The sequence below is a fragment of the Phocoena sinus genome, chromosome 16, assembly GCF_008692025.1.
Source record: "Phocoena sinus isolate mPhoSin1 chromosome 16, mPhoSin1.pri, whole genome shotgun sequence".
In the NCBI taxonomy this organism is placed as follows: domain Eukaryota; kingdom Metazoa; phylum Chordata; class Mammalia; order Artiodactyla; family Phocoenidae; genus Phocoena; species Phocoena sinus.
In genome coordinates, this window is record NC_045778.1 from 39165381 (window position 1) to 39177633 (window position 12253).

A 12253-nucleotide genomic window follows, 5' to 3' on the forward strand; every position below is an offset into this window, starting at 1 on the left:
TATAAATACCACTTATTGAATTAGTCTAGTCTTTTCTCACTAAAGTAATTTCATACCTGTCATGTTTTACATTTTTATATGCACACAACTCTTAATCACCTGATGTGTCCCCCCGTGCCAAAATTATACTGTCTTACTTATTGTAATACAATTTATAAGTTTTGATAGCTGATTGTATCCATACATATTAAGGATTATGTCGTCTCGGAGAACTGACCCCTTTATCACTAGGTAATGCCCCTCTTTATCTGGATATTTTTCCTTGCTCTGTAGCCTGTTCTGTCTGCAATTAATATAGCTACTCTAGCGTTTTTTTTTTTGATTAGCATTACCATAATATATCGTTTTCCATCCCTTCTTTTTCCCTCAGTTTTATTGAGGTATAATTGACAAATAAAATTGTATCCATCCCTGTACTTTTTTTTATATCCAGCTATATTACTATTTATTTATTTTATTTTATTTTTTAACATCTTTATTGCAGTATAATTGCTTCACAATGGTGTGTTAGTTTCTGCTCTATAACAAAGTGAATCAGCTATACATATACATATATCCCCATATCTCGTCCCTCTTGCATCTCCCTCCCTCCCACCCTCCCTATCCCACCCCTCTAGGTGGTCACAAAGCACCGAGCTGATCTCCCTGTGCTATGCGGCTGCTTCCCACTAGCTATTGGTTTTACATTTGGTATTATATATATATCCGATGTGGCACATATATACAATGGAATATTACTCAGCCATAAAAAGAAATGAAATTGAGTTATTTGTAGTGAGGTGGATGGACCTAGAGTCTGTCATACAGAGTGAAGTAAGTCAGAAAGAGAAAAGCAAATACCGTATGCTAACACATATATATGGAATCCAAAAAAAAAAAAATGGTCATGAAGAACCTAGCGACAGGACAGGAATAAAGACGCAGACCTACTAGAGAATAGACTTGAGGACATGGGGAGGGGGAAGGGTAAGCTGGGACAAAGTGAGAGAGTGGCATGGACATATATACATCCCTCTACTTTTAATCTATATATATCTTTATATTTAAAGTGGATTTCTTAGAGACAACATATAGTTGGGTCTTGTTTTTTGATCCCCTCTGACAATCTGTCTTTTAATTGGTTTATTGAGGCAATTGATGTTTAAAATGGTTACTGATATAGTTGAATTAATAACTACCATATCTGTTTCTGTTTTCTACTCATTGCCCTTATTCTTTGTTCCTTCTTTAATGCTCTTTCTTTCTTTATGTAGATCTATATCATTTTCCTTTTCTCTGAAGAACTTCATTTCCTGCAAGGCAGTTGTACTAGCAACAAATTATCTCAAATTTTGTTTATCTGAGAAACTCTATTTCTCCTTCACTTTTTAAGGATAATTTCATAGGGTACAGAATTCTAGGTTGGTGGTCTTTTTCTTTCAACATTTAAAATATTTTACTCCACTCTCTTCTTGATTATAGGATTTTGGATAAGAAGGTTCCTGTAATTATTATCCATATGGTTTTTCCTCTGTCTTCTTTGAAGACTTTGTCTTTGCTTTTCTGCAGTTTGATATAACATGCCTAGGTGTAGATTTTAAAATTTTTATCCTATTTATCCATCACAATCCTTCTGATGTGCAGCTATCCTATTTGGTGTTCTTTGAGCTTCATAATCTGTGCTTTGGTGTATCTCATTAATTTTGGAAAATTCTGGGTCATTATTACTTAAACTATTTCTTCTGTTTCAATTTTCTCTTTCTTCTAGTATTCCAGTTACACGTTTTGAAAAATTTCAATAGTTCTTTGATGTTCCTTTTTTAAAAAATTCTTTTTTCTCTTTACATTTTGATTTGAGAAGTTCCTGTTGACATTTCTTTCAGTTCACTGATTCTTTCCTTGCCTTACCCAGTCTGCTGATGAGTGAGCCTGTCAAAGGCATATCTTTCTCCATCCCTTTACTTCTTTTTTCCCCAGCTTTATTGAGCTTCCTTTTGCTTATATGTAATACACATGCATTTGAGATTTATTCATATTGTTCCATATATCAATAGTTCATTCTGTTTATGGTTGAGTAGTTTTCCATTGTATGGATATACTACACTTACTCATTCCCAAGTTGAGGACACTTCAGTTTTTGGTGATTTTGAATAACCCATTTTAACTTTCATGTACAGTTTTGGTTGTTTTTCTTTTTGTGGTACGCGGGCCTCTGACTGTTGTGGCCTCTCCCGTTGAGGAGCACAGGCTCCGGACGCTCAGGCTCAGCGGCCATGGCTCACGGGCCCAGCTGCTCCGCGGCATGTGGGATCTTCCCGGACCGGGGCACGAACCCATGTCCCCTGCATTGGCAGGCAGACTCTCAACCACTGTACCACCAGGGAAGCCCTGAGATTGGGTTTTTTTGGTGCATTCTATAGGGTTTTCCATGTTCTTAGATCATGTCATCTGTGAATATAGTTTTACTTCTTCCTTTCCAATCTCAATACTTTTTATTTTTGTTTCTTGCCTAATTGTCCTGACTAGAACCGTCAGTAAAATGTTAAATAGAAATGGTGAAAGTGAACATCCGTGTCTTATTTCTGATCTTAGGGGGACAGCTTTCATCCTTTTACGGTTAGATATGGTGGTTACTGATTGTTGTTTTATAGAGACTGTATACCAGCTTGAGGAAATTTCCTTCAATTCCTATTTGTTCAATGTTTTCTCATGAAATAATTGGATTTTGTCACATGCACTTTCTGTATCTATTGAGATGGTCATGTGGTTTTTGTGCACTCCTGGGATGAATCCCACCTGGTCGTGGTACATAATCCTTCTGATGTGCAGCTAGATTCTGTTTGCTAGTATTTTGTTGAGGATATTTGCAACTATATTCACAAGGGATATTAGTCTATAGTTTTATTTTCTTGTAATATCTTTGGTGTTTACTAGTAACCCAGTAATACTGCCCTGACAGAAGGAGTTGGTAAGTTTTCTGTCCTCTTTTACTTTTTGTAAGAGTTTGTGAAAGATTATGTTAGTCCTTTAAATCAGGGGTCCCCATCCCATGGGCTGCAGACTGATATCAGTCCGCAGCCTGTTAGGAACCAGGCCGCACAGCAAGAGGTGAGCAGCAGGTGAGTGAGCAAACAAAGCTTCATCTTTGTGGACCACCTGGAGGGGTGGGATAGGGAGGGTGGGAGGGAGGGAGGGAGGGAGACGCAAGAGGGAAGAGATATGGGACCATATGTATATGTATAACTGATCCACTTTGATATAAAGCAGAAACTAACACACCATTGTAAAGCAATTATACCCCAATAAAGATGTAAAAAAAAAAAAGCTTCATCTGCTGCTTCCAATAGCTCGCATTACCACCTGAACCATCTCCCTCCGCACCGCCCCCGGTCCGTGGAAGAATTGTCTTCCATGAAACCCATCCCTGGTGCCCAAGCCCCTGTGCTTTTTATACTTAATAATATATCCTGGATGTCACTCTAAATCAGTTCATAGAGAACTTTCTCATGCAGTTTTCATATTTTTTTCTTTTCAGTTTTATAGTATTCCATTGTGTGAAAAAAATATATCAATTTATTCAACCACTTTTTTGTATATGGCACTTAGGTTGTTTCCAGTATTTTGCATATTTACATGGTGCAACAGTGGATAACCTTGTGCATATATATTTTTGTATGTTGTAGACATATCTTCAAGGTGGAGTACTAAAATTGTGATTGCTGGTCCAAAAGGTTTAAGTGCATATGTAGTTTTGTTAGGTACCATCAAATTTCACTTCAGGTGGTTGAACTAGTTCGTATTCCCACTGCAACATATGTACACCCATGACCTCCCAACAAAAGTGTTGTAATACTTTAAAATTTTTGCCAATATAATATGTTTTTTTAATGTATTTATTTATTTGGGTGCATTGGGTCTTCGTTGCTGTGCACGGGCTTTCTCTAGCTGCGGCGAGCAGGGGCTACTCTTCCATTTGGTGCGAGGGCTTCTCATTGCAGTGACTTCTCTTGTTGTGGAGCACAGGCTCTAGGCGTGAGGACTTCAGTAGTTGTGGCACGTGGCTCAGTAGTTGTGGCTTGCAGGCTCTGGAGCACAGGCTCAGTAGTTGTAGTGCACAGGCTTAGTTGCTCTGCAGCATGTGGGATCGTCCCGGACCAGGGATTGAACCCGTGTCCCCTGCATTGGCAGGCGGATTCTTAACCACTGTGCCACCAGGGAAGTCCTAATGTGTTGTTTTAATTTGCTGTTTTATTATGAGTGAATTGGAACATTTTATTCATTTGTTTAAGGGCTATTTTTCCATCTTTCTTTTGGAATGCTTGTTCATGTCTTTTGCTTATTTTTCTATTGGGTTTTTGGTCTTTGTCTCAATTTTTAATAGGTCATTATACATTAGGGACATTAGTCTTTTGTCTCTGGTATATGTTACACGTATTTTCTCCTGGTTGTCTTTTGACTTTGTCCATAGGGGTTTCTTTCTTATGCAATTAAAATTTTTTTCTCATGTAAAAAAATTTTTTTAAAAAAGGAAATTTATCAATTTTACTGTCTCTGCATTTTGAGTCATAGTTAGAATAAGCCATTTTTTGCACCAGAGTTAAAGATGAATTCATCCATGTTTTCTTTTAGTACTTAGTTTCATTTTTTCACATTTAGATCTTTAATCCATTTGGAGTTTATTCTTATGTATGGCACTAGGTATGAATCTAATTTTATCTTTTCCCAAGTGACTACCCATTTATTCCTGCACTGTTTATTTTTAAAGTCCATTTTTGGCTCAGTAGTTTGAGATCCCACCTTTATCATCTGTCTATTTCTGGACTTTTTATATGTCAGTATCACACTTTTAATTATAGAGGCTTTAATAGTATGTTTTTCATGTCTGGTAGGGCTAGTACTCATCAATTCTCTTTTTTGGTGTTTTTCTAACTATTTTTGCATATTTGATTTAACTTTATTGCCTTGTCTCACTCTTTTAAAAAGATTAGTATTTTTAGAGTGATTGCATCGAATTTATAAATTAACATAAGTAGAACAAACATCTTATAAGGTTGAATCATTCTATCCAAAAACAGAGTTGTTTTTTGGTTTTGTTTATCCACTTTTACAGCTTTTAGGAGTGTTTTAAAATTTTCTTTGTAGAGGTTTACACCTTTCTTGTTAAGTATATTTCTAAGTACAGTAGTTAATAATATTTAAATATTTATTGTTATTATAAATGAAGTTTTCTCTACTGGTATATCCTATAATGGTTTATTGCTTGCTTATTTGAAGGCTATGGATATTTGTATGTTAATTTTATATACTGCTAATTTACTCAATTGTCTTTCTTTTGGTCTTCTCATAAATTCTCCAGGGTTTTTCAGGTATATTTGTCATATCATCTGCAACAGAGATAGTTTCACTACTTCTTTAACCATTCTTTGGCCTTTAATTGATTTCTCTTGTCTAATTAAATTGACTAATACCTCTCTTACTATGTCAGATAGTGGCAGAGTTGGTGGACATCTTGCCTTGTTCCTGATCTTACTGGATAATGTTTCTAGTATTTCCTCATTAAATAAGATAGTGTTTTAAGACTAGTAGTATTTTAACATATTAAGAGAATATCTCTCAATTCCTATTTTCTTGAGACTTTTAAAATATCATGAATGGATGTTGAATTTTGTCAAAGATTTTCTTAGCACCTATGGAGATTTTTTTTTCCTTAGAGCTGTTAATGTGTTGGATAATAATACTACTAAATACTACTAATAATAGATTCCTTAGTATTGAACCAATCTACAATCCTGGAATACATTCCTCTTGGTTACAGCAAATTCTTTTCTTGGTGTACTAGAGGATTCTGTTTGCCTGTATTTAGACTTTTATATCAGTTTGAGTGAATGATATTGGTCTGTAGTTTTCGTTTTTTGTAATGTCTTTATTAGGTTTAGGAGTTGATGCTATCCTTCTTTTTTTTTGCGGTATGCGGGCCTCTCACCGTTGTGGAGCACAGGCTCCGGATGCGCAGGCTCAGTGGCCATGGCTCACGGGCCCAGCTGCTCCGCGGCATATGGGATCTTCCCGGACCAGGGCACGAACCCGTGTCCCCTGCATCAGCAGGTGGACTCTCAACCACTGCGCCACCCGGGAAGCCCTATCCTTCTTTTTAAAAAAAAAATTATTTACTTATTTTTGGCTGCATTGGGTCTTCGTTTGCTGTGCGCAGGATTTCTCTCGTTGCAGTGCATGGGCTTCTCATTGCGGTGGCTTCTCTTGTTGCGGAGCACGGGCTGTAGGTGTGCGGGCTTCAGTAGTTGTGGCACGCGGGCTCTAGAGTGCAGGCTCAGTAGTTGTGGTGCACGGGCTTAGTTGCTCTGTGGCATGTGGGATCTTCCCGGACCAGGGCTCGAACCTGTGTCCCCTACGTTGGCAGGCAGATTCTTAACCACTGCGCCACCAGGGAAGTCCTATCCTTACTTCCTAAAAGAAATTAGCATATTTTCATTTATTTTAAGAAATTAGGATGTTTTTATTCCTTTCAGTGCTCTGGAAAAATATGTGGATCATAGGGTTTATTTTGCCTTTAAAGGTTTCATAAATTCCTGTAAATCCATTTGGCTTGGTGCTTTTTATTGTGTGTGTGTGTGTGGTGGGGGATTCCTGAACAGCATTCTCTAGTTCTTCTATGGAAATTGATCTGTTCAAGCTTTCTAACTTTCATGGCATCAATTTTGTTAATCTGTTGTTCCTTAGGAAGTTATCCCCTTGCTATTTCTTATTTTTGTATATTTGTGATTCCCTTCCCTTTTTTTCCTTTTAATACATTTAGCTTGTAGTTTGTCTACTTTGTCAACATTTTTTAAAAACTAGGATTTTGATTTATTAATTGCCTTTTTTTTTGGTTTTTTTAGTAGTCTTTAGTTTTATTGCATTGCAAAGAGTGTTGTTTGTAATATTTCCATTTTATGGAAAGCATTGTTTTCTTTTTGACCTAATATATGATCAGTTTTTGTGTATGTGCCGTGGACCTTTGAGTATGTGTATTATTATCATCTAGGAACAATAAACATGTCTCACTGATTATTTTGTTCAGTTGGCTTATCTTTATGTATTTTTTCATGCTTGATCTGTCTTGTACTAAAAGGTATATTAACGTCTCTTATTATTGTGTTTTTCTTTATGTCCCTCTGCATCTTCTATAGTTTTTGTTTTATAAAGGTGGTTACTTGTGTTATTTGATACATAAGAATATCCATAACTGTTACATCTTCATTATGAACTTTAACATTAAAAAATATCCCTCATTGTCACATTTGATGCTTTGGGTTGTGAATTATACTTTGGTAATCAGGATCGCCACACTCTCTCCTTTTCTGGTTTATTTCACTTAGCATAGTGTCTTCAAGGTTCATTCATGTTGTAGCATGTGGCAGGATTTCCTTCTTTTTTAATGTTGAATAATACTCCATTACATGTTTATGACACATTTTCTTTAACCATTCATCTGTCAATAAATATTTTAGGTTACTTCCATTTCTTGGCTATTATGAATAAAGCTGTAATGAACATGAACATGCAGATATCTCTTCCAGATCCTGATTTCTTTTGAATAAACACCCAGAAGTAGAATTACTGGATCATATGGTAATACTATTTTTAATGTTTTGAGGAGACTTCATGCTGTTTTCCATTTTGGCTGCACAGTTTTATATTCCCACCAATAGGGCACAGCGTTCCAGTTGCTCTACATCCTCACCAACACTTGTTATTTTCTGAGTTTGATAGTGGACAACCTCTTGGGTGTGGTATCTTAAGGTGGTTTTGATTTGCATTTCGCTGATGATTAGTGATGTTGACCATCTTTTCATATTCTTATTGGTCATCTGTATGTCTTCTTTGGGGAAATGTCTATTCAAAAAACATTTAAAAATCAGATTGTTTTCTTGTTGTTGAGTCTGGTCTAATTATTTTGCCTTATAAGTTATTTGATTTATTTTTTCAGGTAACTGTTGGGGATTTTATCTTTGTCATTGAAATAAATTTATTACTCAGATATGTCTTGGGCACAATAGTTCTGGGTTAATTTTCCCAGGTACCTAGCAGGTCCTTTCAATGTATAGATTCAGGTCTTCGATTTCTGGAAGTTTTCCAGGATTATATTTCTAAGAATTAGTTCTGTTCCATTTTTTAGGGGCTTTGATAATATGAATATTATTCTTGGCCTGTCTTCCATTTCCACTACTTTCACTCTAACCCTTCTTACTTCTTTCTTTATGTCATTTTCATACTCTTGCTTATTTTCCTGGCTTGTCCTTTACTGAGTATGTGGTTGAGTATATTATCTCTTGGTATCTTGCAGTTTATTCTTTATTTTTGTGGTAATTTTGTCTTTTTCCTCCATTTCTTTTCTGAGTTCAGTCAGCAGTCTTTTTCATACCCCCCCCACCTTTTTGGACTTTTTTTGTTCTTAATTTTTAAATTTCTGAGTCAGACTGTTGAATACTTCAAATGCTTTAAGTATGTTTAACTCTGTTTAGGGTGTGACCTTATAGTTTTCTTTTGCTTCATGGTTATTTTTCTGGGTAAAATTTGCCTCGGTTGATAGGTGTGGAATTTTGTTTTTAAATTTTTGCTATTAACTCTCTATGGGTTTGTTATTTTTTTCCTCCTGTTGATTTTTGTGGTGTTCGGGTGTTTTATGGATTCTGTTTAATGCTGCTATGCCAGTTTAGTAATGTCCAGATATTTTCACATATGTTTTATGTCTGTTTTGTGGTGATGGTGGGGAGTGGGGCAGTCGTGATTCCTCCAATTTTGTTGTTATCTTTTGTCTTGCAGGACTCTTAACTTTTTACCCCTTGTTCCTTTTCCCCCTGAACACTGAATTACTACGGATGCTCTTCCTCTTTTGCTTTTTGCCTCCTACAGAAGTTCCTTCAAATTGCTTGGCTTTAAAGTCCATTACTTGCAGTCAGTATTCTGGTCTGAGTCCTTTTTGTAGACTTTTGAGACTTAGAATTGCCTTCTTCCTTGTGATGGTTTTATATTGAACTTGTATACTGCACTACCTTCCCTCTCCAAACTTCTCCAAAGTTTTTCTTGATCAGCCCTGCAGGGACAGGAGCATGAGATTTCCCACGCTAGGATAGAGCAATTGCCCCTTTTTATTTCCAGTTCTTTTGAAGTTTAGACATTCTCTGTCTTCAAGTTATGAGGGCTAAGGACATAGTTTCTGTGTAGATTCATTTCCCTTCTTACTGTTCTGTATTGTTTTGGGAGGAAATATTGGGAGATGGGAGCTATGGCCCACCATTGTCTTTAATTATCCATCAGTCCTGTTGATTCTGTTTTATTTTCTAAATGTAGATATGAACATGGTCTCAAACATACATGTATCTGTGTGAAAATTCTAAAAAAAGACACAGGAAACATGTTTGAGTCATTATTAGGATTAGATGAGGTTGTAAGTGCCCTTTGAAGAAGAGACACCTGGGAATTCTTCTCTTTTCTCTGCACACTCATAAAGAAAAAATCATGTGAGCACACAGGAAAATGTTGGTCATCTATAAGCTAAGAGAAGAGGTCTCAGAATGAAACTGGTGCTTTGATCTTGGATTTCCCAGCCTCCAGAACTGTGAAAAAATAAATTTCTGTTGTTTAAGCCACCCAGTCTGTGGTGTTTTTGTTATGGCAGCCCAGGCAGACTAAGATACACAGACAACACACACACACACACACACACACACACACACACACACACACACGTATATTTGCAAATACATGTACACTCATATATCACTTATCACGGCTTTGTTTGTAGTAGTAAAAAATTGGATAGCTGAAAATATATCTTAGTAGGGGACTGGGTAAATAAATTATGACAGAAACATATATTGGAGCACCATCCAGTCATTGCATACAATGTATATTTTCATTTATTGATGTGAAAGATGTATACAATATATTAAGTGAAATAGTTTATAAAACAGCTTAAAGTATGTTCCCATTTTATTAAAAAAATAAGTTTTTAAAGGAAGTGTACCCCAAATATTGAAAATAGATTTTACTGGACTTAGGATTACATGTAGTTTTAATTTTCTTTTGTATATTTCTGTGTTGTCTTTTTTCATAAGTTGCTATTTTTATAATATTTGAATTTTTAAAAAGTTTTTAAAACATTTAATAGAAAAATCTGTATATATGTAATATATCCTTTGGGAAGACATGTTTGTTTAATAGGAATTAATTTTTCTGGATGTAGTTATAAGAAATAAGCATTGAGGTTTAAAGGCAAAGGACCATTCTTAAATAGGGTTGCCAGATTTCTATTTGCTAAATCTGGCAACCCTATCTTAAAGGAAAGTTGATTTGCTTTGTATATTTGAGATTCCAAAAGTATTCTTGGTAGAAAGAACCCTAGTCTTTTCTATTGTGCAAGTGAGGATGCTAAGGCTCACAGAGGTGATGACTTCCTTAAGGTCATCCAGCAACTCAGGTGGGCATCAGGACCACAGCTCATCCTTGGATGATTCTTGCCACCCTGTTTTGCCTGTCAACCTTCTATTGTTTTAGCCTGCTAACTGATAGCTAAGTCTATTAAAAGTGATTACAGGAGTTAATCTCAGCAGTGTTGTTATGTTGTCTTTAATCCAGTTCTAAAGGTTTTTTTTAATGCAATAAGACTGTACAATATTGGTTGAATGTAAATAATGGTATTACCTACCCAAATTGCTTTATTTAGTTATCCTGGTGAAATCCTGTAATTTTGATTGAAAATATGACCAGAGCGTATTAAAATTTTTTTAATATTAAAATACTTTTAATGTGAAATAATTTCTAGGTTAAAAGCCTTTCCTTACTGGCATTCTTTTTTAACTGGAAGAAAAAAAAGTGAACTGTTCCTATTTGGGAGATATATGTATATCCACCTCCTCAGCCCATGTGGGCTGTCTTCCATGATGATCTTTTGGAATATTTGGTGAACGTTTAGTAGACATTCAGGTCTACTAACAGGCAACACTACTTAAACATACACCTAGACAGCTACTTTTGCTTTATGGAGACTAATTTTCTAGAGACTGATTAGCATAAAGGTTGAGTGCAGTCTCTGGAGTTAGCCTGCTGGGGCTTTACATTTCTAATTCACATATTCTCTGGATGTCACTTAATCTCTCAGTGCTTCAGTTTTATCTGTGAAATAAGCATGATGGTGACGCCTGCTTCACAAGATTACTATTGTTGCAGTTAAATTATGGTAATACATGTCAAGCATTTATAACAGTGCCTGGCTTATAATAATAAACGCTAACACATACAGCACTTACTGCTATTATTCTAGTTAACTTATTTTATAGTATCACAAGCAAAAGTAATTTGAGAAGGCAGTATGTGAGATACCTGAAAAAGATATTCATCAACATCAGTATCTGTAGCCATTAAATGTTCTATTGAGTAGATAATGCTCACTCTCTGGCTAGTAGTCTTTGGGCATTCAAATGTGCAGTTTGCAAAAAAAAAAAAAAAAAAAAGTTTATGCTGCAGTATGGAATCTGCCTTAACATTCCTTTAACATCACAGAAATGCAAAGAAACTGTCTTGTAGACCATAACTTTCAGTATTGAAAATTGCCCATAATATACTTTTTATTAAAGATTGAATTATTCTTTTGTGTTCAGACTCTGCAAAAAAGTATGTCAATATGCAGTTATGGACTATAATCACATTCAAACATTAGGGTGGGAGGAATTTTCTAATATATTAATGTTTTATGGGAAATTATATTCTGTGCCCTGTTTCAGGATTATTGACTTTTCCATTTGGAAGAATATGAAAGATGCTATCTGAATCACTAGATAAACTCACATATAAACAGTCATTATTCCTTGTGGACATGTTATTCTGGGAACAGACTTTTAGAATACAAAATTTTAGGGGCAAATAAGCTAAATTAAATGTTCCATATATTTTTAAATTTAGATTTAATTGACATATTAATTCTGGGGTACAACATAATGATTTGATATTTGTATATAAAGTTGGCCCTATGTATCCTCTGGTTCTGCATCTGAGGATTTAACCAACTGTAGATCGAAATTATTGGGGAAAAAAAAATCCAGAAAGTTCCAAAAAGCAAAACTTGAATTTACATCACGCTGGCAAATATTTACATAGTGTTTACTTTGTATTAAGTATTACAAGTAATCTAGAGATGATTTAAAGTATACAGGAGGGTGAGTATAGGTTATGTGCAAATAAATGCTATGTCATTTTGTATAAGGTACTTGAGCAT

At 35.4% G+C, this 12253-nt stretch overlaps 1 protein-coding gene across 3 annotated transcripts in view; it reads left to right on the forward strand.

Annotated features, from left to right (window-relative positions):
* Window positions 1-12253, forward strand: part of ZFAND4 (zinc finger AN1-type containing 4) — a 63600-nt gene that overhangs the window by 17731 nt on the left and 33616 nt on the right. The gene's annotated exons all lie outside the window — the stretch shown is intronic.